Source organism: Amborella trichopoda, chromosome 8, assembly GCF_054954075.1.
Source record: "Amborella trichopoda isolate Santa Cruz 75 chromosome 8, AtrichopodaSantaCruz75HAP2 v2.0, whole genome shotgun sequence".
Lineage (NCBI taxonomy): Eukaryota > Viridiplantae > Streptophyta > Magnoliopsida > Amborellales > Amborellaceae > Amborella > Amborella trichopoda.
In genome coordinates, this window is record NC_142343.1 from 15,127,310 (window position 1) to 15,152,569 (window position 25,260).

The window sequence follows — 25,260 nt, forward strand, 5'->3', positions numbered from 1 at the left end:
AACATATTGTAAATGAAAAACCACAAGATTACTATTTCCAATCTTACCACCCGAGATAAAACCTCTATCTACTACATAAACATAACACTGAAAGTTTCTACTTTTAAAGTATATGAAAAGTAGAAAAAAGATCCCCCTAGCTGATTCCTCTAGAATCTTTAAAAAACCCTGAAGATTTCCCATTGACAAGAACAAAAAAAATGAGCAGTGTGTAGACAACCATTAATCCACAATCCCACCATCAAGACTAGAAACTTATTCACTCCAACATCTCATAGAGTACTTTCCCATCCACTTCATCATACGCCTTTTCAAAATTCATATTATACATCACGTCCTCATAACTACCTTTGAGTTTGGATTGGATACATTCCTGAGTTTTGTATAAAAGCAAGTAAATTATCTTCATTAAAGCCCTAGAAATTCACCTAATCTCTCAGTCTCTGATTTTCAACAAAGCAAATGTCCTGTATTTGTTTATAAACTCCAGAAAAGTTATATCTTGTATAAACTCTGCTTTCTTACCTATGAGAACACAAAAAATCTCTTTTTCTTTATAACTTTCTTCCTACCTTTTCATTGTTTTCTTTGTCTTTAATCCTCATTAAATGCTGAGAAACTGTTGTTTGAAAACGTTTCTCCTAGGGGCGTGTCTGTTTACTGGAAAGAAAACTTTCGAAAAGATAACGTTCCTAATATTGTAGCATTTCCCTGTTGGCTGCGGGAAAGTTTAATGTTCAGAAAGATAACATTCCTAATACTTTCCGCAAAGTTTCCTTTTTCCTTTTAAAATAGGAACCCAAACTCTCCAAACGTTTTTGGCGATTACTGCTCTTGGTGATCACTATTCACTATTAACTATTTACAACATAATATATATTATATAATATTTTATTTATATATTATAACATATCGAATATATAAATTTTATAATATTATTATAATATAATAGTATATTAAATAATATTATACTATATTTTATATATTGTATTATATTATTATATTGTTAATATATATTTGTTATCAAACACAATTATCCAAAACTTCTTTGACGTTCCAACAAGTTATTAAGCACAATTACTCAGAACTTCTTTAAACTTTCTAGAAGATAACATTCCACTTCCCATGATAGAAGAACTTCTTTTTTTCCATGGAACATTTATCTTCCAGCAAACAAGTGCCCATCACTTTAACCGAGCTTCCTCTACATTGTAGAGAGAAGCTTCTAAGAGACATCCCAAACTAAGATCTAACCGATAAAGTTCAAATCTGCGATAAGTTCATGTTTGGTTTACAAGTGCAGAGGTCGCAGTTCTAGGTTCCCTAAATTTTAATACTAAGGTATGTTATGTTTTGGAAGTAGATGCCATATTTTTGTTTTTTCATTTGTTATGTTATGATTCTCTCTACAACACGTAATTTTTCATTTGTTTATGTTATGTTGCTCTCTACGACGGGTAAGAATTGTAATTTGCAATAGTTTATTAGGTTAGTACTCTTTGTGTCGGCGTTTGCCTCTTCTAATGTGTATTATGCCCTCAAAAACAGAGAGAGGTGGCGCTTACATTTACAAACTTTTATTATTCCTTTAGAAATAAAGAGATTTGTGTATTATACCTTCAGAGAAAGAGAGATAGGTGGCTTTTGCATTTTCGAATGTGTATTATAACTTTAGACAGAGAGATCCAATGTTTGTTATACCTTTAGAGAGAGAGAGAGAGAGAGAGAGGTGGGCGTTTATATTTCCAAGTATGTATTATGCTTTCAAAGAGAGAGAAAGAGAGGGGATTATATGTAGATATTTCATTATCTTCTTTTGGGAAGAATTCTTGTATGAATGATCGACACGGATGGTGAGGTCTCTCTCTATCTCTCTCTGGATCAGGGCCAATGGTGTAATCTCTCTCCTGCTAATTCTCCTCTAGCTTTTTTACCAATGAGACAACAAAATCTCTCCCTCTCTCTCTCTCTCTCTCTCTCTCTCTCTCTCTCTCTCTCTCTCTCTCTCTCTCTCTCCCTACCATCCCCGATAGACCCACAGAGAGCTAGGCTCGGGCCTGCCGGAGGACTATAGGGTGTGGGGCCACGACCACAGGTAGCGAGGGCCATGGGTTAGAGTGCGCTCAACACTTTGAAAAAGAATGAATTTTCAGTATCAAAGCAAGCCACAAAGAAACAAAACAAACGAAACACAATATACATAACTATAGTCTGTTAGACAAACCAGTCTCAAAATATATATAACAGTCCAAAATAGTACATATAAGTCCAAGGCACAAAAGGCCCAATATCAAGACATATTATCAAATCAAAATGAACTATATGGCCAGACTGCCAACCAAAATATATACTGTAAAATGGAGCTTCAACAGAAGGGGGGTACGGGACCCTAAGCGCGACCACCAGGACATGCCACTACAATCACGCTGGTTATCACTCTACATGGAGGAAAAATTAACAAAGTGAGTTGTAAAGCCCAAAAAATAAGATCTAGGTGCCATGCTTTCATGCTTACAAAATAATCAGAGTTTTAAGCAAATCTTACAAAGCATAGAGTCATGTGTCAAATTCATATTTAAACAAACGCGTCATGCATGATTTGTTTCATGGCAGAGTAATAACTAATCAGATATGATTGTAATAAGAAGTCGATCAAATCATTCATGCATATTATCATGTCCTTATCATGATATATACCAATGCAATAGATATCACTATGTCATATTATCATGCTTATCTGCTCAAGAGACATTATCATGTCAATATCATGCTATATATTAATGCACTAGACATCACCATGTCATTTATCATCCTTATCAATTTAAAAGACATTATCATGTCAATATCATGTTATATATTAATGCACTATGCATCACTATGTCATATTATCGTGCTTATCAATTTAAGAGATATTATCATGTCAATATCATGTTATATATCAATGCAATAGACATTACTATGTCATATTTCTGGTTTTTCCTGGATAAATATTGTCCACCTTTAAGGGTATATCATTAAATTTAAAGATCATTTACACCTGCAACCAATTTCTTGATAATATAGACTCATAACAAGAGAACTTTCATATATGAAATAACACCAGATATTGGTCTAAAGTTTGTCAAACTGTTTGATTTTCCTGGATGAAATTTCTATTTTTTGCAGTAGAAAATCCAAGGTGATAGCCTACTAGATAAATGACCATAACTTTTAAACCATAAGGAATTTTATTATGAGTCCAAAATCAATTTTATATTAGACTCATTTATCTAAAATTTCAAAGTAATTTCATTTCATTATAGTAAAGTTGGTTTAGTCAAAAGCTTCACACAAGAACTTGTAAAATCCCTGGATTTTCATTTTGCACATTTAGCATGCATAAGAAAATAGTTAATAGTTTTGAAATTACCTGAGATATTAACAAGGGTTTTTCTCATATATAAATACATTCAAAATGCTATGAACCCACAAAAATTAATGATCTAAAACAAAGTTTAAGGTACCCTAACAGTCTCTCAAACAAGAACCATAATTTTAGAAATTAGAATACCCTTTAACAGAATTTTAATAAGCATGCACCCACGCTCACACACACACACACACTTGAGCTTCACATTAGAAATAGGTAAAGAAACATGTTTTAACGTAAGCGTGAAACCATAGAAACTAAATCTACTTACCTACTCCAATCGAAATCGCTAAGATGAAATGTTCCACAAGGTCCACTTCAGTTGTCAAGCTTCAAGTGGATTTGTTCAAGCTTAAGAGGTTTAAGGCTTGGGGGGGGGGGGTGTTAGAGAGGTTTAATGGCAAAGGGAGAAGAAGAAGAACAAGGGGGGAAGAGGGGCAAGTGACGGAGTAAAGAGGTGAGAAGAGAGAGAGAAACCAAATTTATGAGTGGATGGGGGTATATATAAGCATGAGAGATGGAAGCATGCATGTACCACATGACACTCAAGTGATCATGCATGAAGAGAGAGAAGGTATGCATGAGGAATACAATGATGGGGGTAGAAGCATGCATATACCATATGACACTCAAGTAATCATGCATGAGGAGAGATAAGACATGCATGAGCATGCATGGGGAATACCATGATGGAGGTGGAAGCATGCATGAAGAGAGCAAGCATGTGAGAGGAGAGAGAGTCCATGTGTGTAATCATTGTGGGGGAGGGCATGCATGATGTAATCATGTGCATTGGGATGGGTGAGTTTCATGGGGATTCGTGCACATAAGAGTATATACATGCATGGGGATGCATGCATGACGTATTGGGATGCACACGAAAAAATAATTTGGGACACAGATCATGGCTTTCTGACGATAGCTCAGATCTAAGCGATTTTCATACTGTCGAAAAGCTCGCGATCCCTACAATAACACGGTACCACTCAAAACACCACACAGAGGTTATACAACAAATCAAAAAAGAAAAGTGAGGTAAGCATTAATAGGAAACGAAAACAGGATCAACAATCGGAAAAGTCTCGGACCTTACACTCTCTCTCTATAACTTTCTTAGCAACCTTTTCGCAATTTCCTCTATATCTTTGTCGTAATTTCCGTAGCTTTCTCTAAAAGCTTTCAAAATCAAACTGTCCATGTTTTTCAACAATCTACAGATCTAACAACGATCAGTTGAACTTAGTGATATGCCCCGTTTGGTTTAGAGGTGCCGAGATCATAGTTCTTGACCTCCTATATTTTCATACAAAGCTATGTCATATTCATTTAATTCTTTAGTTAATTGTAATGTGTTGGAATATTTACTGTGCATAAAATGTGTAGAGTTTGCTACAAATAATAGAAGAGGTGATAAAAAATATCGTGTTATTTCTTATTTAGCAAAGAATATGACATGCTCTTGTTATAAGTCCCTTCAACCAATGATGTTGTCTTTCTCAAATTTCTTACTACCTGCTCTAATTTTTCTTATTGAGTGTTTTTACATCCTTGGTTTATGAAAAAGAATTACAACTCTCCATTATCTCTAGTGACTAGGTGCCCTTTATGGATGTTTCTTAAAGTAACTTATGCTCATGTTCCTTAAAGTAAAATTTTTATAAAATTTTTAACAAAGTTTTGTTTGTAGATTAATGTTTCTTCTTTCAAGTTTTTTATTTTTTCTAGAGTGCCCTCCCTTTGGACCTTCAATGTTATAAGTGACGACGACTTCAGATTGAATATATTATATTATAAATATAATAGATAAATATTTATATTGTTAATATATATATTTGTATTATATATTATGTCATATATAATATATAATAGTTATAAGATAATTGTTTGGTGCATCCAAACCCACATGTTACTATGTGGGCTTGGAGATCTCCACCATCTAATTAATTGGACGGTGTAGGTCGTTCCCAATCATCGAAGCAGGAAAACATGACCGACAGCCCCAGTCTCTCTCGCACACAGTTAAAAAATAATATTTTTATTCTTTTCTCTCTCTAAAACCCCCATACCCTCTTCACGAGAAACCTAGAACCAGGTGCAGTTATTCTTCATGAGAAACATAAAACCAAGAGCAGTTCAAGCTCTGGGGTTGAAGGTGATAATGGTGAGCAGATTGTTAAAAGATGCTTGAGAGATTCTGATAATGTTGAGAAAAAGGTGGCGAAGAAGGTTCGATTTTCTCAAGATGAAGATACAGTAGATGATACAACAACTCCTGAAAATTGCCGAAATTTAGAGACAATCTCAAATGAAAATGATTAACATGAGAAGAAAAAGCCAACCCCAAAATGGTTGAAGAGAGAAAATGCATCCATGGATAAAACCAATCATGGCAGTAAAGCTAGGGAGGAAAATAAAGAAGAGATACAAGAAAATCCTGAAATTTCGATTATGGTTACAAGGTTTCGTGCTATGAAGATGCTTGAGACAATAAGCCAAAATGAGCAGGCCACCCCTCTTCCTCAGAAGAAGGGGAAAAGATTAAGAAGTCAAAGATAGAGAAATTGGAGAAGAATGTTGAGGTAAATGAAAAATTCCCATCTGTTACTAAATTTTACACTGATGATGAAACTACATGATCAGACAAGGATGAAATTGCCAAAAAGAATGGCTAGAACTATGCTAGAAAGACATTACAATCTCTAAGAAATAGGAACATTATCACCCCAATCAAATCAAATGGAGAAGGTGACACAACTCTCTCTGTGTAATAGCTATGCTTACAATGGAATTATCTCCAAAAGCATTAGGATTAGAGCGAGGAGGGGAAAACAAAGAACTTGGTCCAAGTGCTTGGCATACCCAATTGATTCATAAGAGTTTCTCTCTCTAAATTATTTTAGTTCTCTCTAGAGTGTTTTGTTTTAATCTAATTTTTTCTCTCTTAAAACATAGTAAAACACCACTTGCCATCCACCAAGGTGATGGAGAGAATATGGAAAGAGAGGGTAAGGGAGATGGACAGAGCAAGAAAGGAAAGAGAGAGCAGCGGATGCAAATTTTTTGGGATAAAGGAGGGCTATACGTATAGACAGAAAATGAGGGATGCGTGGCTCTCTAAATCTTTTTAGCCAGCATGTGAAGTCAACTCACTTTCGGTTGTCCGGTTACCCATATGAGAGTCATCAACTCATACTTACATGGACGTCTTGGATGTGGGGTCTGCAACATAATAGGTGCGGGCTTGACCGTATAAAAACCGGGTTCATAGTTATATTATATTATAAGCGTAGTATAGGACCCTGCCACAAATAGGGGTGAGACCCCCCATAGATTACAATAGACTCCCATCTCAAGATAAAAATTCAATTGCCCTTATTCTTACTTTTTTTTTCTCTCTCTCCTATTAAATTTCTCATAACAAGTACAACAAGAGCCAGACTTGTCTATGAGTTTCTCTCTCTCAAGCAATATAGATGCCCCTCTCTCCTCCCTCACTGGTCTCTCACCCTCACGGCCTCCCTCTTCCGGCTCCCTTGCACCTCTCTCTTACCCTCACATCCTCCCTCTTCTCTTTCCCCCACAGCTTTCCTACACATCTGTCACACCCCAAGATTTCTAACATTCTCGAGGTGCGACAGACTATTCTTATACTAGGAGAAATTCAAATTCCTATTAATATATAATGTAACAAAACAAATTTTTCTATTAATTAAGCTTTGTACAAAGTTTGATCACAACTGGTATTAACATGAAGTCTAGGTATACATCTGTTGATAGAGCAAAAACTTACAGTGGTGAAGTTAAACAAAAGTTACAAAAGAGAATTTAGTTATGACATGACTGCATCGTCTTCACAAACTGGTCCTGATGTGCATTTAACTATGAGACTGCAATTACCTTGAAAAATATTTACCATAGTTTGGTGAGTTTGGCTACTCAGTAAGTGATCATCATGGTCTTAAAAATAATCATGGTTGGAAGATATAAACATTTTCTGAAGAATGTATGTTAAAAAAAAACAATATGAGGAAGAATTTCGAGCAAAAGCATTTATAGATAACAATTGCACTTTCACAAATCCACAGTTAAACATAATCCAATGATGGAAATGCATATAAACATTTTAACAGAAATGCATAATTCAAAGGATTTCACCAAATACCCTATTGGCGTCCCAAGTAGGTCACCTATATACGCTACCAGCGTTCTCATGGGTCTAAACAATCCCTGCAGGTCCAAACATACCTCATCGGCGTATCGGATGAGTCCAAATAGCCCCTATCGGATAGGTCTAAACAATCCCTACAAGTCCAAACATACCTCACTGACGTCCCGGATGAGTCCAAATAGTCCCACCGATGTAACCGGATAGGTCCTAACAATCCATGCAGGTCCGATCATACCTCACCGATATCCCGGATGAGTCCAAATAGTCCCTACCGACATAATCGGACAGGTCCTAACGATCACTGCAGGTCCACTTATACTCAAATTATCTATGAAACTCTTTAAACATCAGAAAGAAACAATATCATATATGCGAAGTATAATTGAAAACATTAACATAAATTCACTTGAAGCAATTTAATAACAATCACTTCCATTGAAATATCTCTAAGTAGCCATTTAAACATTTTGTGCAATAATTTCTGAAAGATAACAGTTCTAAAGGACATTCTAGAAATCTAACATGATAACAGTCCAGTATCAATAAAAGAACCCTTATGGGAATCCAAAATTAAATACAGAATTATCACAATTTATGGAATTGTCAATTTGTAAATGATCATTTTATAGGCAATACTACAATCAAGTGCAAAAATATCAATTTTTCAATAATAAGGAAGTCATTTACACATGAATTTTACAATGTCTAAATATTCAAAAATAGTAGAAGGAAAATCTCACACTTTTACTAAAAGCGAAAATATCACATTTATTTCTAATAATTTACAGTATTTAAAATTCTTAACAATAGATAAAATATCACAATCTTTTTACTAAAAAAATTATTCTTCAAGACAATGAGATCGCTTACTCGTAACTTTGCAGCTAAAGTCGAAGTAACAAGAGGACTCAAGAAATGGGGCGTGACAGAGAGGAGATAAAAGTAAAGGCCTCAATGTGCAAACATTGTGGATTAACCTAGATGATAGAGAAACAGCCATTCCTCGACCATTGACATTAAGCGATATGAATTAGTAACAAAAAAACTTACAAAAAGCTTGGCGAAAGGAGACAGAGAGAGTGTTGTTGTTCATCAGGACCGTAGCTTACCTATGGCTTAAAAAGAGAAAACGCAACTCAAAGTATGTGAGAGAGAGAGAAGTTTCAAATAAAAAAACAGATACACTTGCAAGGTGTTTGAAAACCGAGATGAGAGGGATATAACGCTGCCACGTTAAAAGCAAAGTAGGTAAGATATGAAGTTCAAGATGGTGGACGTAAGGTCCACCTAAATAAAGCTGAACCCTCAAGTGTTTTAACATGATGTAAGTGGGCTGCCACATAAGGTGGAGACGCCACCCACCTTTACACAAAAATTCTTACAAAAAGTTGGTGGACCAAGGGTCCATACTAACAAAATGGTCAGGCACAAACTTAGGAAAAAGTTGCTAAAATTGTATAAGTGAAAATAATGGTCCCTATAATGCATAATGAACTATCGTTCTGGATATTTATTTATTGTAAGTATTTTATTTTATTTTATTTTATTTTAGTTTATTTGTTTATTTTGTGTTTATTTATATCAACACTATTAATCTTATGTTTTAATTCTACAAATTTTAGGTCGTCACAACATCTCTCTCAACCCATTTGAATGAGCTACAGAACAACTACCTCAATAGATACCACCTCCACGACCAACATACAATCTTCTCTCCTTATTACAACATAATTGGTTTTACAGGTTTGAATGTTGGGGTTTTTTTAAATTAAAGATTTTAAAAAATATGTGGCTCTGTAGGATTAGGGTTTATGGTGGTTTTCCAAGTTTGAATGTTGGGTTTTTTTTTAAAATGAGAGATTTTAACAAATCTGTGGCTCTGTAGGGTTTTAGGGTGCTTTCTTAAACTAGGTTATAGAGGTTTGAATGTGGGGGCTTTTTAAGTCGGCGATTTAAAAAAACTCTGATGCTCTCTATAAAATGAAATTGTTTTTCATAGCTGCAAAACCCTTGAAAATGTGCTTTGCTGCCAAATTTGTCTGAGATATCTATTTATTTGTCTTCACTCAAATAGTTCTGTTAAAAACTAGATTCTGCAGCTTGTTCTCAGATTTTGTTGAATAAATGGTTTTCTCAGTTTTAAAAATCTTGTTTTATTATCAGTTTAATTGGAACTGTTTAATAAATGTTATTCATTTTCTTTCATTTACCATCATTTTTCTTCCATCACAACCTTTACTGTATTTCTTATTCATACATGAAACAAATATCTTAAGTCTTTAATTATGGTTTGAGTTTGTATTATCAATAATGCATCTTTTTTTTCTATTATTTATGTATTTAGATTTTGTAGTTCTAATGAAATTGATGTGTTTAATCCCTCTCATTTCCCTCATACGCTCCCAGTGTTGTTTTACCTGAATTCATTGTGAAACTTGAATGCTGGAGCATTGACTTTGTCTTTGAAAGATAACATTTAAGTTTGGATGCCCATGTGTCCATTCAAATTAGAGAATCTGTGCCTATTCCCTGAAATTGATTTTTTCTTTTATTTATTAAACTTGAAATTGGAGCATCCATTGAATTATTGGTAATCCTAAATGATTGAATTATTAGTATTCCATTCTTATACTATACTAGTTGTATTTCAATGTTTATAAGGTAGTTGAGTATTTGTATTTCAATGTTCGAATCAGGAAAAAGACTTTTCAAAAAGTTAGGGCCCAGTATACCGAGTCCTATTCTCTCTACCAAAAATAAAGGGTTGCATTCAATAATATAAAGCTGGTTCCACATGTAACCTACAATACTAACACACAAATAAAGTAAGTTTCCTTAAAAATAATAGCAATAGAGAAACCAAGAAAACTACATTTGTAACTTCCTTAGTACTCTTATATGAGTAATGATACTATGAGATCCTCCCACACCCATGTGAATAGGACCCCAAAAGATCACCACAAAATTTTCACGCAGATCTCTAGAAGATATTGAAATTCACCGGGAGACCTCAGCACCAGTCATAACTCTCTCTCTCTCTCTCTCTCTTTATTAGGGTCCTATACAATTGGGTGTGGGAAGGTCCTATAGGATCATTACTCTTTTAATTATTATTGCTTTAACTTTGCGCAGAGAGATGCCACTTTTGTTATGGAGCTTGTAATTGATTGTTTGTGGAGACAACTTTAGCATATAAACTTGTTTCTCTCAATGCTATCGATATGACTTCAAACTAAAATGTATTGTTTCTATACATGTTTTTCTAGTTGAATTGATCGAGTTTTCCAATTGTCTCTAAAGTCTAAATATTTATATTACACTTCATTGTGTCACTCTAATTCCATGTTGCTGATCCAGAAAGAAACACCAAAAATGTTTTAAGATTTTGTCTTAACCATGGAGGCAACCATTGAGGATTAGCTCTGATAGTATGGTGCCAATGCGGAAGAAATTGATAGTGCTATCCATGTAATGAGTTCTTCAGAATTGGTTAGTTTTTTTGTTCGTGTTGAAGTTTGACTAATATTTTTTGTTCATGTTGAAGTCTAATCAATCATTTGAATGACAACAGACACCTATAAAAAGTCCACATGCACCAGTGGAATAACATGTAAAAGGGAGCAATAAGGAGGTTAGTGTTATAAACACTCGTAGTGAGGAAGATGAAAGTAGAAGAATGGGAAGCTTGAATGCAAATGAAGAAAATATTGGTTGTGAACCATCTGTGGTTATGGAATTTTCATATAAGGAAGAAGCAAAATTATTATATAATGAATATGCAAGGCGAATGGGATTTAGCATGTGCATGGGAAATACAAAAAAAAACACAACATGACGGGGTTGTGTGCTCTCGTAGATTTCTATGTTCAAGATTATGATTTCCTTCAAGGAAAGTTGATATTGAAAAACCTACTCAAAAGGTACCAGACACAAGAGTTGGTTGCAAAGCAATGATGAAAATATGTAAAAAAAATATTGATAAGTGGATTGTTACACGGTTTGAGAGAGACCACAATCATGAATTTGTGAGCCCAAGCAAGGTGCGTTGTCTCTGATCGCATTGGGCTATTTCTGAATGTAAGAGAAGTATTATCGATACTGTTCATAAAGCCAGGATTCTTACTAATAAGATTATGAATGTCTTTGGAGTAGAATATGGTGGAGACTGTAATTTAGGTCTAATGGATCGTGATTGTAAAAATGAGCTTCGAAAGTTTAAAAAGAAAAGCCTTGACGATGATGCTCAATTGCTCTTAAATTATTTAAATGCATGCAAAGTGAAAATCCTTCTTTCTTTTATGCAATTGATGCTGATGATGCCCATTTACCAAATATTTTTTAGGTTGATGCGAGGTCAAGAAATGCATATCAATGTTTTGGGGATGTGGTAATTTTGGATACAACCTATAAGACTAATAGGTTTAAAATGCCTTTTACCCCTTTTATTGGAATCAACCACCGTACAAATTCTACCTTATTTGGGTGTACACTTTTAGGAGATGAAACTAAATCATCATTTGTTTGGCTATTTGAGATATGGCTTTCGCAAGCAAACATCCAATTACAATAATTACCACCAAGACAAGGCCGTGCAAGGAGCTATTGCTCGTGTATTCCCGAACACTGTCCACAGATTTTGCAAATGGCATAATTTAAAAAAGGTCAATGAGAAGTTGGGTAGCATTTGTGTAAAATATCCTACTTTTGTAAAGGAGTTCCTCAATTGTATTAATTGGACCAAAACAATTGAAGAGTTCGAGAGTTCATGGGGATTGATTATTGATAAGTATGAGCTAAAGGAAATAATTGGTTAGTATCATTATATGATATTCAACATCAATGGATACCAGTCTACTTGTGCGGTACATTCTCTGCAAATTGCTCTACTACCCAGCGAAGTGAAAGTATGAACCATTTTTTTCATAGGTTTTTTAACTCTCAAAGTACCCTGTAAGAATTTGTTCTTAAATATGAAGAGGCCATTGATCGCTGGTACAACGATGAATCCTATTTAGATAATCTCACTTCTTATTCTACACCAACTTTGAACACAAGACTACCTATGGAGAAACAAGTAGCATATGCTTATACCGAGACAATGTTCATTAAGTTTCAAAAGGAACTGGATGAAGTGATATCGATTGCGGTAAATAACATTGAGGATGATGGGTCAATCAACGCATACAAGTTGACCACATATGAAAAAAATAGCAAAGAATATATACTTATATTTTATGTCTCTAAAACCGAAGCAACTTGTAGCCGTAAATTATTTGAGTTTTTTGGTACCTTTTTAAACATATGTTAGCCGTTTTGCATCGTGAGCATGTTCAAGAAATCCCATCCCAATACATTTTAAGGCGATGGACAAGGAATGCCAAGAAAGGGTTAAATGAGCATAAAAAATTAGTGATGGAAAATTCCATGAATTCTCTATCCTAACGATTCAACTATTTAAGTCGCAAAGCAATTAACATTATAGAGATTGGGCAAAATCTACACTTGTTTTTGATGTAGCGTTGTTAGTATTTCAAGAATTAAGGCAAAGAGCTATCTGCGAGGAAAGTATTGAAAATGCAACACAAGTTTGCACTATGGGCAATGAAAGTAACATGGGAGTAGCTACGACAACAAGTGAAATAAATCTAGATTGTTCAACAAGTGATATTATATTGCAAAGTCTATTGCTACCAACAACAAATGGCCGCCCTTCGACCATAAAAATTAAAGCACCATCAGAGAAGAAGCCGTGAAAGCTTGTTACATGTCATATGTGCAACAAAGTGGAACATAATTCTCGCACTTGTTCATTGTCAAAAAGCAGTGATTCACACCTTGCAGAAGTAAAATATTGGTTATGTTGTAAGTATTGATTACTTTATACTCTCTTTATCTACTTTTTCTTCTTACTCTCACCACTTGTATGACAAGTTATTGTGTTTTTTAACATACGTTATAGATTTCAACGATAGATGCCATGACCACGGGTTAGTCCTCGAATGCTTTGATTCAAGATTATAGTGGTACGTTTTAGATATGCTTTTACTATTATGGTACTCTTCCCAATGACATACATGCAAGCTAGTTAAATATATTTTGTTTCATATGATAATTTCTTTTGTACCTATCATTTATTTTGGCCATGACATTTGGAACCTCTTAGTGAAAACCTATTATTTATTGCTTAGTGGTGATTTTTTACTCTTTACATGCAATTTGATGCAACCACAACATTTTGTTCCGACCCTTGTGGATGAGTCCCACTTTTGTTATGGAGCTACTCATTGGGAGGGACAGCCCAGCTTAGCATCCGATGATCTCGCTAAAGAGGAGCAACACAAGACAACAAACATAGGATTTTTTTAGAACCTTTTTTAGCATATGGTCTCCCATTTTTTTTATTTAAACTTCTTATTTATATTTTTGATATAAAGCATTTTTTTAGCCTCTTTTTGGGTTTTTGTATAGAGCAACCTCTTTGTGGGCCGCTTAACACTTGTAAATGGTACTAGCAATTTTTTCTTGTTACGGTTCTAGTCTATAGAAATATTATAGAAAATGAGAATTACATGCTGAAATTTGATGTGTATATCTTAGCCTCCACCCTCAAGTATCATGAGTGTGGATGGTCTCTCTCTACATACTGTCATCGGACACTCTAGATTGGACCGAAATCATTGACAATGAACACTTAACTAAGTTTCAAATAGTAAATGAACAAAAACGGTAAACCATATCCAAAATCATTCATTCCATATAGAGAGAGCAGAAAACAATTGTGCAAGCTGGGCAACAAAATGTCATCTTATTTGATAAGAGCAGAATAATGTCCCCTTGACAGCTCACAAAGACTATATGATTTTATAATACTTCTTTGTTATTGATATGGTACAACTTGGTAATCGTTACTTTTTTTTTGGGTAAGTCAATGGGGGAGAGCCGAATTGTTCATTAATAGGAAAAAGAAGAACACATTATTTTACAACCCTATAATAGGGCAGCTGCGCCAAATCATGCAAACGTTACTTGTCATATAGATAATACAAGTCTCATAAGAATAGAGATTAGAGAGAGACTGAGCAATAAAACATTATTGGGATAGGGATCACCTTTATGATGCAAGTTTCATAAGCCTAGTGGGCAATTTTGGACCTTATATAGAAAAACACAAGGTTACAAAAATACGGTCCTGACCATATTTTTCGGTATTTTATAGATCGAATTATAATTTTTTTCTCTTGCTCTCACACTCTCTACATACACGACCTGTATTATATCATATCCATAACATTGCATCTCTTAGATAACAAAAAAGTTTACAAAGTTAGATAATAAAAAGTTAACTATAAATTCTCCGATAATTGATTAAATAATATTTCACAGTACCAACATAAAGTAAAAAGAAGTTGTTCTATACAATTCACATTTTTGCACTCAATATGGGACGTAAAATTTCAACTGGCTGTTCTATACAATTGAACAAAAATGTCAACATCCAGGGCCTTCTTTAGCCCATGTAATTTCACCCCAAGTTTGGATGTTATCTTCTTTTCAAAAAGCATGAAAGAAAGAAAACAAACATTTGACTATGTCTCTTGTGTCAACAATAAAACAATAGAATAAAAATCACGCATGTAATAATTAAACAAACCAAAACTCTAACCTAAACATAAGGGGCTCATATAATACCATGTCAATTAGAATTTCGTAGAAATAAGTCAAAGAGGCAGTGGGTTATAGTGCTTTGCACACAAGTAGTTTAACAATGCCCAGATAGTTCCCATTATTAGTTAAGGCATGATCCAGGGTATTTACACGTTAAATCTGTATGACCACAACAAAGTCAAGTCTCCAAAAGGACTTATGTGTAATCAAAAGAAAGCAACCCCACTCATTAAACACTCTCATCAAAACAAAATGAGTATGTGTGTATGTGTGAGCTACTATTGTAGAGAGGACTCTCTCTCCCTCTCTCTCTCTCTCTCTCTCCCTCTGAGAGAGAGAGAGACAGAGAGAACATGATACAATTAAAGCAAAACCATTGTTTGCATTATAGATACATGAGAATCCAGTCAATTGAAGACAAATCATTGCTTGCATCATAGAGACATAAGAATCCAATCAATATAGAGTCAAGTCTTAAGAAGAAAAGAAACAGAAAGGAAAACCACAACATACAACATATTACAGGCAAGAAGGTGAAGAATCAAGCAGCCTGCTTTGTTAAATTTTAAAGCACAAATAGAAAATCCTAACAAATTCCAACTGACGTAAGTGAATATCGCCTTCTAAATTTATTTAAAAATGTTCATGGGGAAACCATGAACGTGCACCTGTACTCATCAGCCTTTTAAGAAGGACCAGAGCATCTACTAAAAAAGTAATCGGCCTTATAACTTGCTTAGGAAATGCTTCCATACCATTACATCCAAGTTGCATGTTGATCATCCATCCCATCCATCATATCTAATGGTAACTTTGCTTAAACACCCTTTCATGATTATGGTACTCTGCTGATGATTAATCATGTAACAAAATCCATTAACCACTCATTCATATGAAGGAGGTGACACACTCTGAACTTGTTATCACATCCATTCATTCATCCCTATATTCATATGCTCATGAACTCTTGTGCCGTATTTCTACTATGGTGGGGTTCCACATCATTGCTCAAACAACCAAAAGTCAAACAATAAGTACATATTCATGAAATTGACAATCTTTCAAAGACAAAGTTAATGCTCTAGAATTCAAGTTTCATTATGAGTTCAGAAAAAACAACATTGGAATGTATTATACAATTGAAGGGATTAAACACATCAATTTCATCAGAACTACAAAAGTTATATACATCAATTCTTTTATCATCTAAAAAAAGGAAAACAAATGCATTATAGGTAATACAAACTCAAACCATTATTAAAGAATTAAGATATTTGTTTCATGTATGAATAAGAAATACAATAAAGGTTGTGATGGAAGAAAATATGATGGTAAATGGAAGAACATGAATAACATTTATTCAACAATTTGTGGAAAACTGAGAATAAACCAAGATTTTTAAAATTGCAAAAAAAATTTATTCAACAAAATCTAAGAATAAGTTGCAGAGGTATAGTCTTGAACAAAACCATTTGAATGAAGAAAAATCACTAAAAATTTGGCAGTAAAGTACATTTTCAAGGGTTTTGCAGCTATGAACAACAATTTCATTATATACAAAGCCATATATATTTTTAAAACCGCTCATTTAAAAAAGCCCTGACATTCAAACCTCTAAAACTAGGTTTTAGAAAGCACCCTAAACCCTATAGAACCATAGATTTTTTAAAAGGAAAAAGTTTATATAAAGTAGCAACATTAAATGTAGAACTGGGAATGCACCTCAAAAATCCATCAGAAAAGGTTGTTTTAATGTTGAAAAAATCCTCTAATTGATCATCTCGACATAGAGATGCATGACTATGACAAAAAAAAGGATTTTGAGTCCCATAAATAGTGCATCTTACAATATATTATCTAGACCGTCCATTTTCAAGATTTTCATATGCTTATAGATCTACTTGATTTTAACTATTTTTGGAGTTTAAAATTTTATAATTAGATATGAAAATAGATTTTGAGAGAATCCTTAAAATATTTTACATCAAAATTTTATGTTATGATAAATTTTGAATGTGCGCCATAATTGGATTGTTTAAGGTTGCAACCTTAAAGAAACCATACCCTTTTTAAAATCTCTAATTTAAAAAGCCCCAATGTTCAAACCTATAAAACCACCCTAAACCCTAATCCTATACAGGCCCAAACTTTTTTGAAATCTTTAATTTAAAAAAGGCCTAACATTGAAACTTGTAAAATCACACTAAACCCTAATATTATGATGTAATAGAGAGAGAATATTGTACCTTGGTCGTAGCTGGGAAGGTGGTATCTGTTGAGGTAGTTGTTTTGCGGGGTTTGAGAGAGAGAGGTGCAGGAAAGTCATGAGGGAAAGAGAAGAGGAAAGCCATGAGGGTGAGAGCGAGGTGCAGGGAAGCGGGGAGCACTGAGGGAAAGAGAAGAGAGAGGTTGTGAGGGTGAAAGACTAGACAAAGAGAAAAAGTGAGGGAGGAGAGAGGAGCGTTCATCTTGCTTGAGAGAGAGAACTTTAGAGACAAGGACAACTCTTGTTGTACTTATTCTGAGAAATTTAAGGAGAGAGAGAAAAAGAAGGTAAGTATAAGGGCAATTGAATTTTTATCTTGAGAAGTGAGTCTTGAGATCTACGGTGATCTATAGGGTCTCACCACTATATGTGGCAGGGTCCTATAGAATCATTTCTCATATTATAATATAGTATATATTTATGTAATATAATATTGAAAAAATTATAGATATCCCCTAAAATGAACTTTGTAGATATCTTCCTCACCAATACTTTTATCACACAATAGACCCAAACACTTTTTCTTTTCTTGTATTTATCTCTCTCACCCTCTCTACCCACCTTCTCTCTTTCTCTCTCTCTACTTGCCCTCTCTCTCTACCTGCCCTCTATATATATATATATATATATATGTCGCCCCACTCTCTACCTGCCCTTTGTGTCCTCTCTCACTTTCTCTTATCCGCTCTCTCTTTCTCTCACTACCTGCCCCTTCTCTCTACTTGCCTTTTCTCTTACTCTCTTTCTACCCATCCTCTCTCTGTGAAATCTCTCTCTACCTATTTTTTTTGCTCTCTCAAAATCTTTCTCTAGAGAGAGAGAGAAAGAGACAGACAAGCGGGTAGAGAGAGTAAGAGAGGGCGAGTAGAAAGAGAGAGGGCTGGTAGAGAGAAAAAAAGAGAGAAGGCAGGTAGAGAGAGAGAAAGAGAGGGTGGGTAAAGAGACTTAGATAAGAGAAAGGTATTTTAGCCTCAGGTTTTTTTATTTTTTGATTGAGAGTAAATACAAGAAAAAACAAAATTTGGGTATAGGGTATGATACTAAAAGTATTGGGGGGAAGATGTTTATGAAGTTCATTTTGTGGAGTATCTATAATTTTCCTATAATATTTAAATAAAACTTATATAATATAATAGTTATGTAATATTTATATATTTTTTATGTTATATATATTTAGTTATAATATTTAAATATTACATGTATAGATTTAATATATTTACAAACTATATTTAAATACCAATCAAGTTACCAAACATATGTAATTCATTTCGCAATGCTTTTTAAACGTGTTGACAAACATTGTAAGAAGAAAGTTTGCAAAAGTCGTTCCTGCTGGGTGTTTACTTATGTAAATATTTTTCATGGGAAAATATTTACTCACCAACGAAACATGCCTTAATAGTTCGATATCGTAAATATTCTATAGGTTGTGGTTCTTGCCTTAGAATTAGATCACTACGTATCGGATCGGTAGGCAAAGTTGATTGTGGAGCTCGATTCGTCTCCAGGGTGAGATTTGGTGCAAGATCAATGGCTTTATGAGCACCCTCTTTACGGCGGTTAGTATTTTGTAATCTTCAGATCTATTGGTTTCATATATTCCACTCTCTCAGGTAAAACCATATAATAATATTTGTATTTCAGAAAGCACGTGCACTCCACAATTCTATCTCTATTTTAAATTTGTGAAATTTCACTTCCACTTGGTCCAATCCAAACCTTCTATAGAAAGGAATGCGTATAGCATGCTCTCATAAGACACATTGTATGCTTGCATCCATGAAAATACTTCTGAATTTATCTCGAGGATTATATAAATAGAAAAAGACCCATGATCTTTTTTTTTTTTTTTTTTTTCAAATACTTTAGGAGTTATTCTTTCCTCCCTTTGTGCCAACACATATGTTGTAAGCTAATTGTTTTCAATGTTTCTTTTTTTTTTCCCCCTGAAATTTGATGACAGAGCCATCTGGGTAGAGCTTGGTATTTATTTTATTAAAATCTATTTTATCCTACTATTCTTGTTCCGCATTTATCCACCCTAATGCATAGGGCCTAGGGTACCTTGTACATGATTATGTGCGTCGTATCGCAACTGTCAACTTCTTTTTAGCTATTTTTCTCGTTCTCCCCGTTTGCTTCTTGTGAAAGCACTTTGGGAGTACCTTGGGAATGTTTGTTTTCTGAAAGAGTTTTTTCATTAGTCTGAAAAAGCACTTTCACATCTAAATAAGTATTAACGTTAAAAGTCAAAAAAAATAAAAAAGCCTGGCTACAATATCTATCGCTTTCTACAAAAATAAATACAGGACAATAATAGTCCGGCGAAAAATCGTTTAAGAAACAGGCCCTATATGAGAATTTCTCTGAAAAATATTAGAAAAATAGCTACTACAAGATTCAAGATTCAAGATTGGAGGAGGGATAGTGATGTGCCAGCTGTTGCTATGAGCATGTTGAATTTTCCCCGTGTGTGTGGTTTGATCTTTATTATTTTTTCCCTTCAATATTTCCACTTGTGACTTGTTGCATGTGACTGCCAAACAATCACATTTGTTTAGGGTTTCTTTTTTTTTGGTTTGTGGCACCTAAGGCAACAAACATAAACATTTGTAGTCATGTAGCATGTATTTAATACTGGTCAATTGTAATTTATTGGGCAAATAATGACTTCTGTCTAGTGACAATATAAAGCCAAATGAGCTGGTTTGGTAACTGGTATTCTTCACTTTGAAAACATTGTTTTTTAATGTCTTCACTTCGAAAACTCTTCTTTTTTTAATGTCTTCACTTTGAAAACTCTTGTGAGTTTGTGACATTTTCTCTTCTGTGACATAATCATGAGACACATGGAACAAAATGGAGCATCAAGGTTAAGAAGAACACGAAATTGGTCCACTGCCACAATTTGAAAACATTTTAAATGTGAAGGGTATCATAGGAAATGTTAGGAAGAAGAAAAGAAAACGTGAAAGAAACATGGCACACAAAGGAACAAAAACAGGAATTGCTTCTAGAATAGATAGTTGTTCAAACCGATTATATAAAAAGGAAGCCATTTCCTGCCATTAATTCGAGAAATGGTCTGTTTTTTTGAAATTGAAAGTTTGAAACTGGTACGAATGTGAAATCTTTTGACTGACGGAAGCATCCATTTTATCCTCCAAATGAGTCAAATAAACACATACATACATGTCTTTCGGAGGCATAGTTTACTTCTATTCCCTTGGTTATCAGATTTACTTGGGAGGATTTTTTTCCAATCTGAAATTTTGAGAACCACTCAAGAATTATTAGATGATTATTCGAAAAAAAATATATATTGAAATTTGAGTTCTTTGCCATATGGAGGGTCTCTATTCAATCTCAAGACATTATTTTTCCAAGTGCATAGATGGTACTACTAGAATTGGTTTGTTTTAATTTAGATTAATCTATGTTTGAAGTGGGTACATCCCTAAAATTTGGTTTCCTAAAATTTATTCTCGGTGAGATTTTACCCAAGGCAGTATATGCGCATTCTACTCCTATGGGAGTAGAATACCTTTTGGGTACATGTATTATGGCAGGAAAAAATTTACATGAGTTTTCAACCTTATACTACAAAAGTAAGGTGCACCTCAAAACTTCAGGAAAAAAGGGTGTTTCAAAGTTGAAAAATCTTCGAAATGATCATTTCAACTTAAAGAAGTATGGATATAAATGTTGGAATAAATGGTCCAACAACTGAAGCGGAAGCAAAATAATCAATTGAGAACCGAGTATCATACCTAAGTGATTGTAAAATAGTTTTGGTGAATGAATGTGGAGAGGAATGATCAACTCACATAGGCACGTCCGACAACTACAAGCTACCGAAATATATTCTACACCGTAAATCCTGAACGAGGTGGAAGCTCACAAATACTCTTACAAACGCGATTGAGGAGCAGTCCAAGCTTGACTCTCACGTACAACTCTATCTCTTAGGGCCGGTTCTATCATTAGAACTTGAATGGGAGAGAGATTGTACTCACTCTCTTTCACACACTTTCTCTATCTCAATAGAAGCTCTCACACCTTTCTTTTGTGTATGTTGTTGTTATGTAGAGGCCTCCACCCCTCTCTTTTTATAATGAGCGAAAGGAGCATCTCATTCATGTGAGTAACTTTCTCATGAATGGGCACCTTTATGGTGCATGGTGCATGGTGCATGCCATTCATAGGAGAGTAACCCCATCTTGAAGAAGTGCAACATCTCCCCACCTCCCTTCATGTAGTAATGTAAGTCAAATGTGAAGGAGGTGTGGTCCGCTTGAGTGTACCCTCACACTAGGGATGCACCCTCATGTCTACAATGAAGGAAAACTAAAATTCAAGTCCTAAAAATAATTATCTTGGCCATTTATTTTTCAAGGTATTCATGTGCTTATAGATCTGCTCGATTTGTTACTGCTTTTTAGAATTTTTAAATTTCATAATTATGGGTGAACATGGATTTTCAAGCCATCATAAGGTTTCTACACCAAAACTACATCTCCCATAAAAATTTAAAGGTGTGCTTTACGTGTATGGTATAAGGTGAGCACCTCATACAAACCTCAACTGAATAGCTAATAGTGCATGCTTTGGTCCTTTCAAAGAGATCAAGTGAAAAATAATTTTTGAAAAATAAATCAAATAATTTACTTTTATATTTTTAGAGAAATTTTCATAAGTGTCCTTTATAGTTTGTGGAAGTTAAAAAAAATCCTTTATTTTTCATATCTTACATTCCTTCTTTTGTTCTCCAAAATGCCTTGGTTTAGCTTGAAGTTCCGGTTCAGAGCCTAACGTTCCAAAGTATTTTTTTCTTCTATTTTTTGAGTGGCAATTTTGCTTGGAAGTTCATGTTTTGAGTAGGGTCCCATCTATTTTCTTGGTGAAAGACCAGTTCGGAACTTAAAATTCCGAACAAGTTCCCTTGTAATTTCCTTTTTGAATGATGGATAGGTTCAAAACTTCAAGTTCTAGACTAGGTCGCCTTATTTGTAAATAAATACATAAGGAAAAGTGAGTACAATTTGTTCCTTAGGGGCAAATTGTAAACTTAGCCACTAGAATAGAAGACTTAGATCAAAAGGTGACGGCATTACTCTCTAGACGGTCAGATGGGGTCTTGTGGAAATTTTTCGCAATCTACGGCTTCTCACACATTGTTCATCTACCCAATGCTTATAGCATCGGGTACTAGACCTATTTGAGTTACAGTGGCTACTTTCTTTCTCCATTGATAATTTCATAGCACCATTGTGGAGAACTATTGTGATGTGGCAGGTGTGGAAGGAAAAACGTAGTAAAGAATTTGAAGTTGTGATGGATATCAACACCTTTAAAACAAAAACCACGGTCATTCCAATTTCATGGGCCACATCAAGAAAGGAACTCTTTGGGGCATTTTCGAGGCTAATGTCGTATCATGCTTTGATGATGTGGTGGGCATGGGGCAGCAGAGTAGGTCACTCTCAAGTAGTCGGCTGCCCTACTCCCCCTGTCACGTCCCCTAGCCCAAACAAAAAAAAAAAAAAAAAAAAAGCCGTGAAGGAGTATACATATTAAATTTCGACAAGAGTTCCCCAGGCAATCCAGGCTAGGAGGTACTTGGGACATGTGAAGGGAACGTATAGAAGATGTGTACTCAGGCATTTGGGGAGTGCAATGCATATGAGGAAGCTAGATCCTTATTACAGGGGCTATGGGCGGTAAAAATAATATCCGGGCAAAGCTGCTAGTTGAAGGAGATTACCTAGATACACTAAAACAAAACATACTAAATGTTGGCATTTTATTCTTATTTTGGATGAAATTAAAGACGTCAGCAGAAATCCGTTTTGCTCACATCCACATAGAAAAGGACTCAAATGCAAAACTCTGACATGAGAAGGGGTTGTCAAGTAAGTCTTGATAGTCCAAGGATTATGATATTAATTAGGTCCAATTTTCTAGTCTTGTGTTACAATTAAAATAAAAAAATACATTGGCAAATTACTTAGAAAAATGATCCTCTTATGTGTAACAAAAGAGAAAAATGATCCTCTTATGTGTTTCATGTTGATAACATCCAACATGAAACACTAGAATAGATCCCCTCTTCTATTGTTTCATTTTGTTTAAGACACCACACGATTCAAGCTTGGGCTTGATCAGTGGCGATGTTAATTCAGCTAAACCCCCGAAAGATTGATTTAATGCAAGAAGTCTCGATCCTTTCATGGCAAATTCAGCTAAACTGAAACTAAAGGGAGAAGAGACTACGGATTCAACAAAAGAAGGAAAAAAATATAAACTTCCACAGAGTGTGCATTGCATATGACAATCAAGGAGAGAACAAATTAGGACTCGAAGTATATCAAATTCCAAAGTCAGAATTTCAGGAAAGAATATATCATTGCAAAGTTAGCGAACAACAAAACAAAATTTGAAGTTACCTAAGCATAAGGAAAGAGGTGTCAGAAAACTGAAGAAAGAGAAACAAGAACTCAAGTACAAAACCATAGGAAAATGAGAATACACAAAGAGCAATATTTTAAGGGTGTGGTTTCTATAATGTTGCAACTTTAAACAATCCAATTAAGGCGCATCTCCAAATTTTAACATAACACGTAATTTTGGTGTAAAAAATTATTAGCATTATCTCAAAATCTATTTTTATATCTAATTATAAAATTTTAAACTCCAAAAATGGTTAAAATCAAGTAGATCTATAAACATATGAATATCTTGAAAATGGACGGTCTACATAATGTGTTGCAAGATGCATTATTTTTGGAACTTAATTTTTATTTTTTATTTTTCATATTCATACATCTCGATGTCAAGATGATCAATTAAAGGATTTTTCAACATTAAAAAAACTTTTTTTCAATGGATTTTTAAGGTGCATATGTAGTTCTACATTTTAAGGTTGCAACCTTATATAAACGTTTTCCATATTTTAAAGAGCAATTACTTATTAGGTTTGGTAGAAGACTAGTCCTGTTCTTGGAACCCAACATCAGTCTCATTCAATGGGAATCACTCAATTCTATCAAAGAACCTGATAGTTTTGTGATGGGTGATCAAGTCCAAAAATCGGACATTTCTGTATATTTTGATACTTTTAATTATGTAATATTTTAATCTTCGGGTTTTAAGATATTGCCACTAGGGTGGGCAACAAGACAGACTGGGGCGGGGGCTTATGTATAGTAGTTTAGTCTTGAAATCAATAGGGCCAGCCCAAGCTTAGGTCGGGTCTGGCTTGGACCTTGGCAAAGAGGCCCTGGCCCAGGCCCAACTCTAGACTTATTTGGGCCGGACTAGATAAAATAAAAAAAAATAAAAGAGAAAAAATAAAGAAAAGGAGGGCTAAACTGGATAGCCCAATCCTAGCCCCACTCAAGTTGGCCCAACCCCGACCCTCGGAGCATAGTGGTTCGCCCCTGGCTCAACCCTGACCCTCGAAGCATAGTGGTCCAGCCCTAGCCCCTATTGGGGCTAGACTAAATAAAATAAAAAAACGAAAGAGAAAAAAAAAAAAAAAAAAATAGGGCTAAACTAGCTGGCCATGGAGCCACCCAGCCCCGATCCTCGGAGCATGGTGGCCCAGACTTGGCTCAGCCCCCCCATACCCCTGTTTTTTAGGGACCGCCTACCACCCGGTCGACTGCCACCTCAAAATTTTCCATGACATATCAGTAAACCACAATCTCTATAATCCGCATCATAAAGAGTAGTCCACTCGCTCTCTATAGC

At 34.7% G+C, this 25,260-nt stretch overlaps 1 long non-coding RNA gene across 1 annotated transcript; it reads right to left on the minus strand.

The window, feature by feature from the left end:
• Positions 1–15,653: 15,653 nt before the first annotated feature.
• On the minus strand, positions 15,654–17,897 carry LOC110007263 (uncharacterized). The gene is made up of 2 exons (XR_002280941.2): positions 17,489–17,897; positions 15,654–16,087 (listed from the first exon to the last, which is right to left on the minus strand). It is a non-coding gene; the product is annotated as an uncharacterized LOC110007263 (long non-coding RNA).
• Between the last annotated feature and the right edge of the window lie 7,363 nt (positions 17,898–25,260).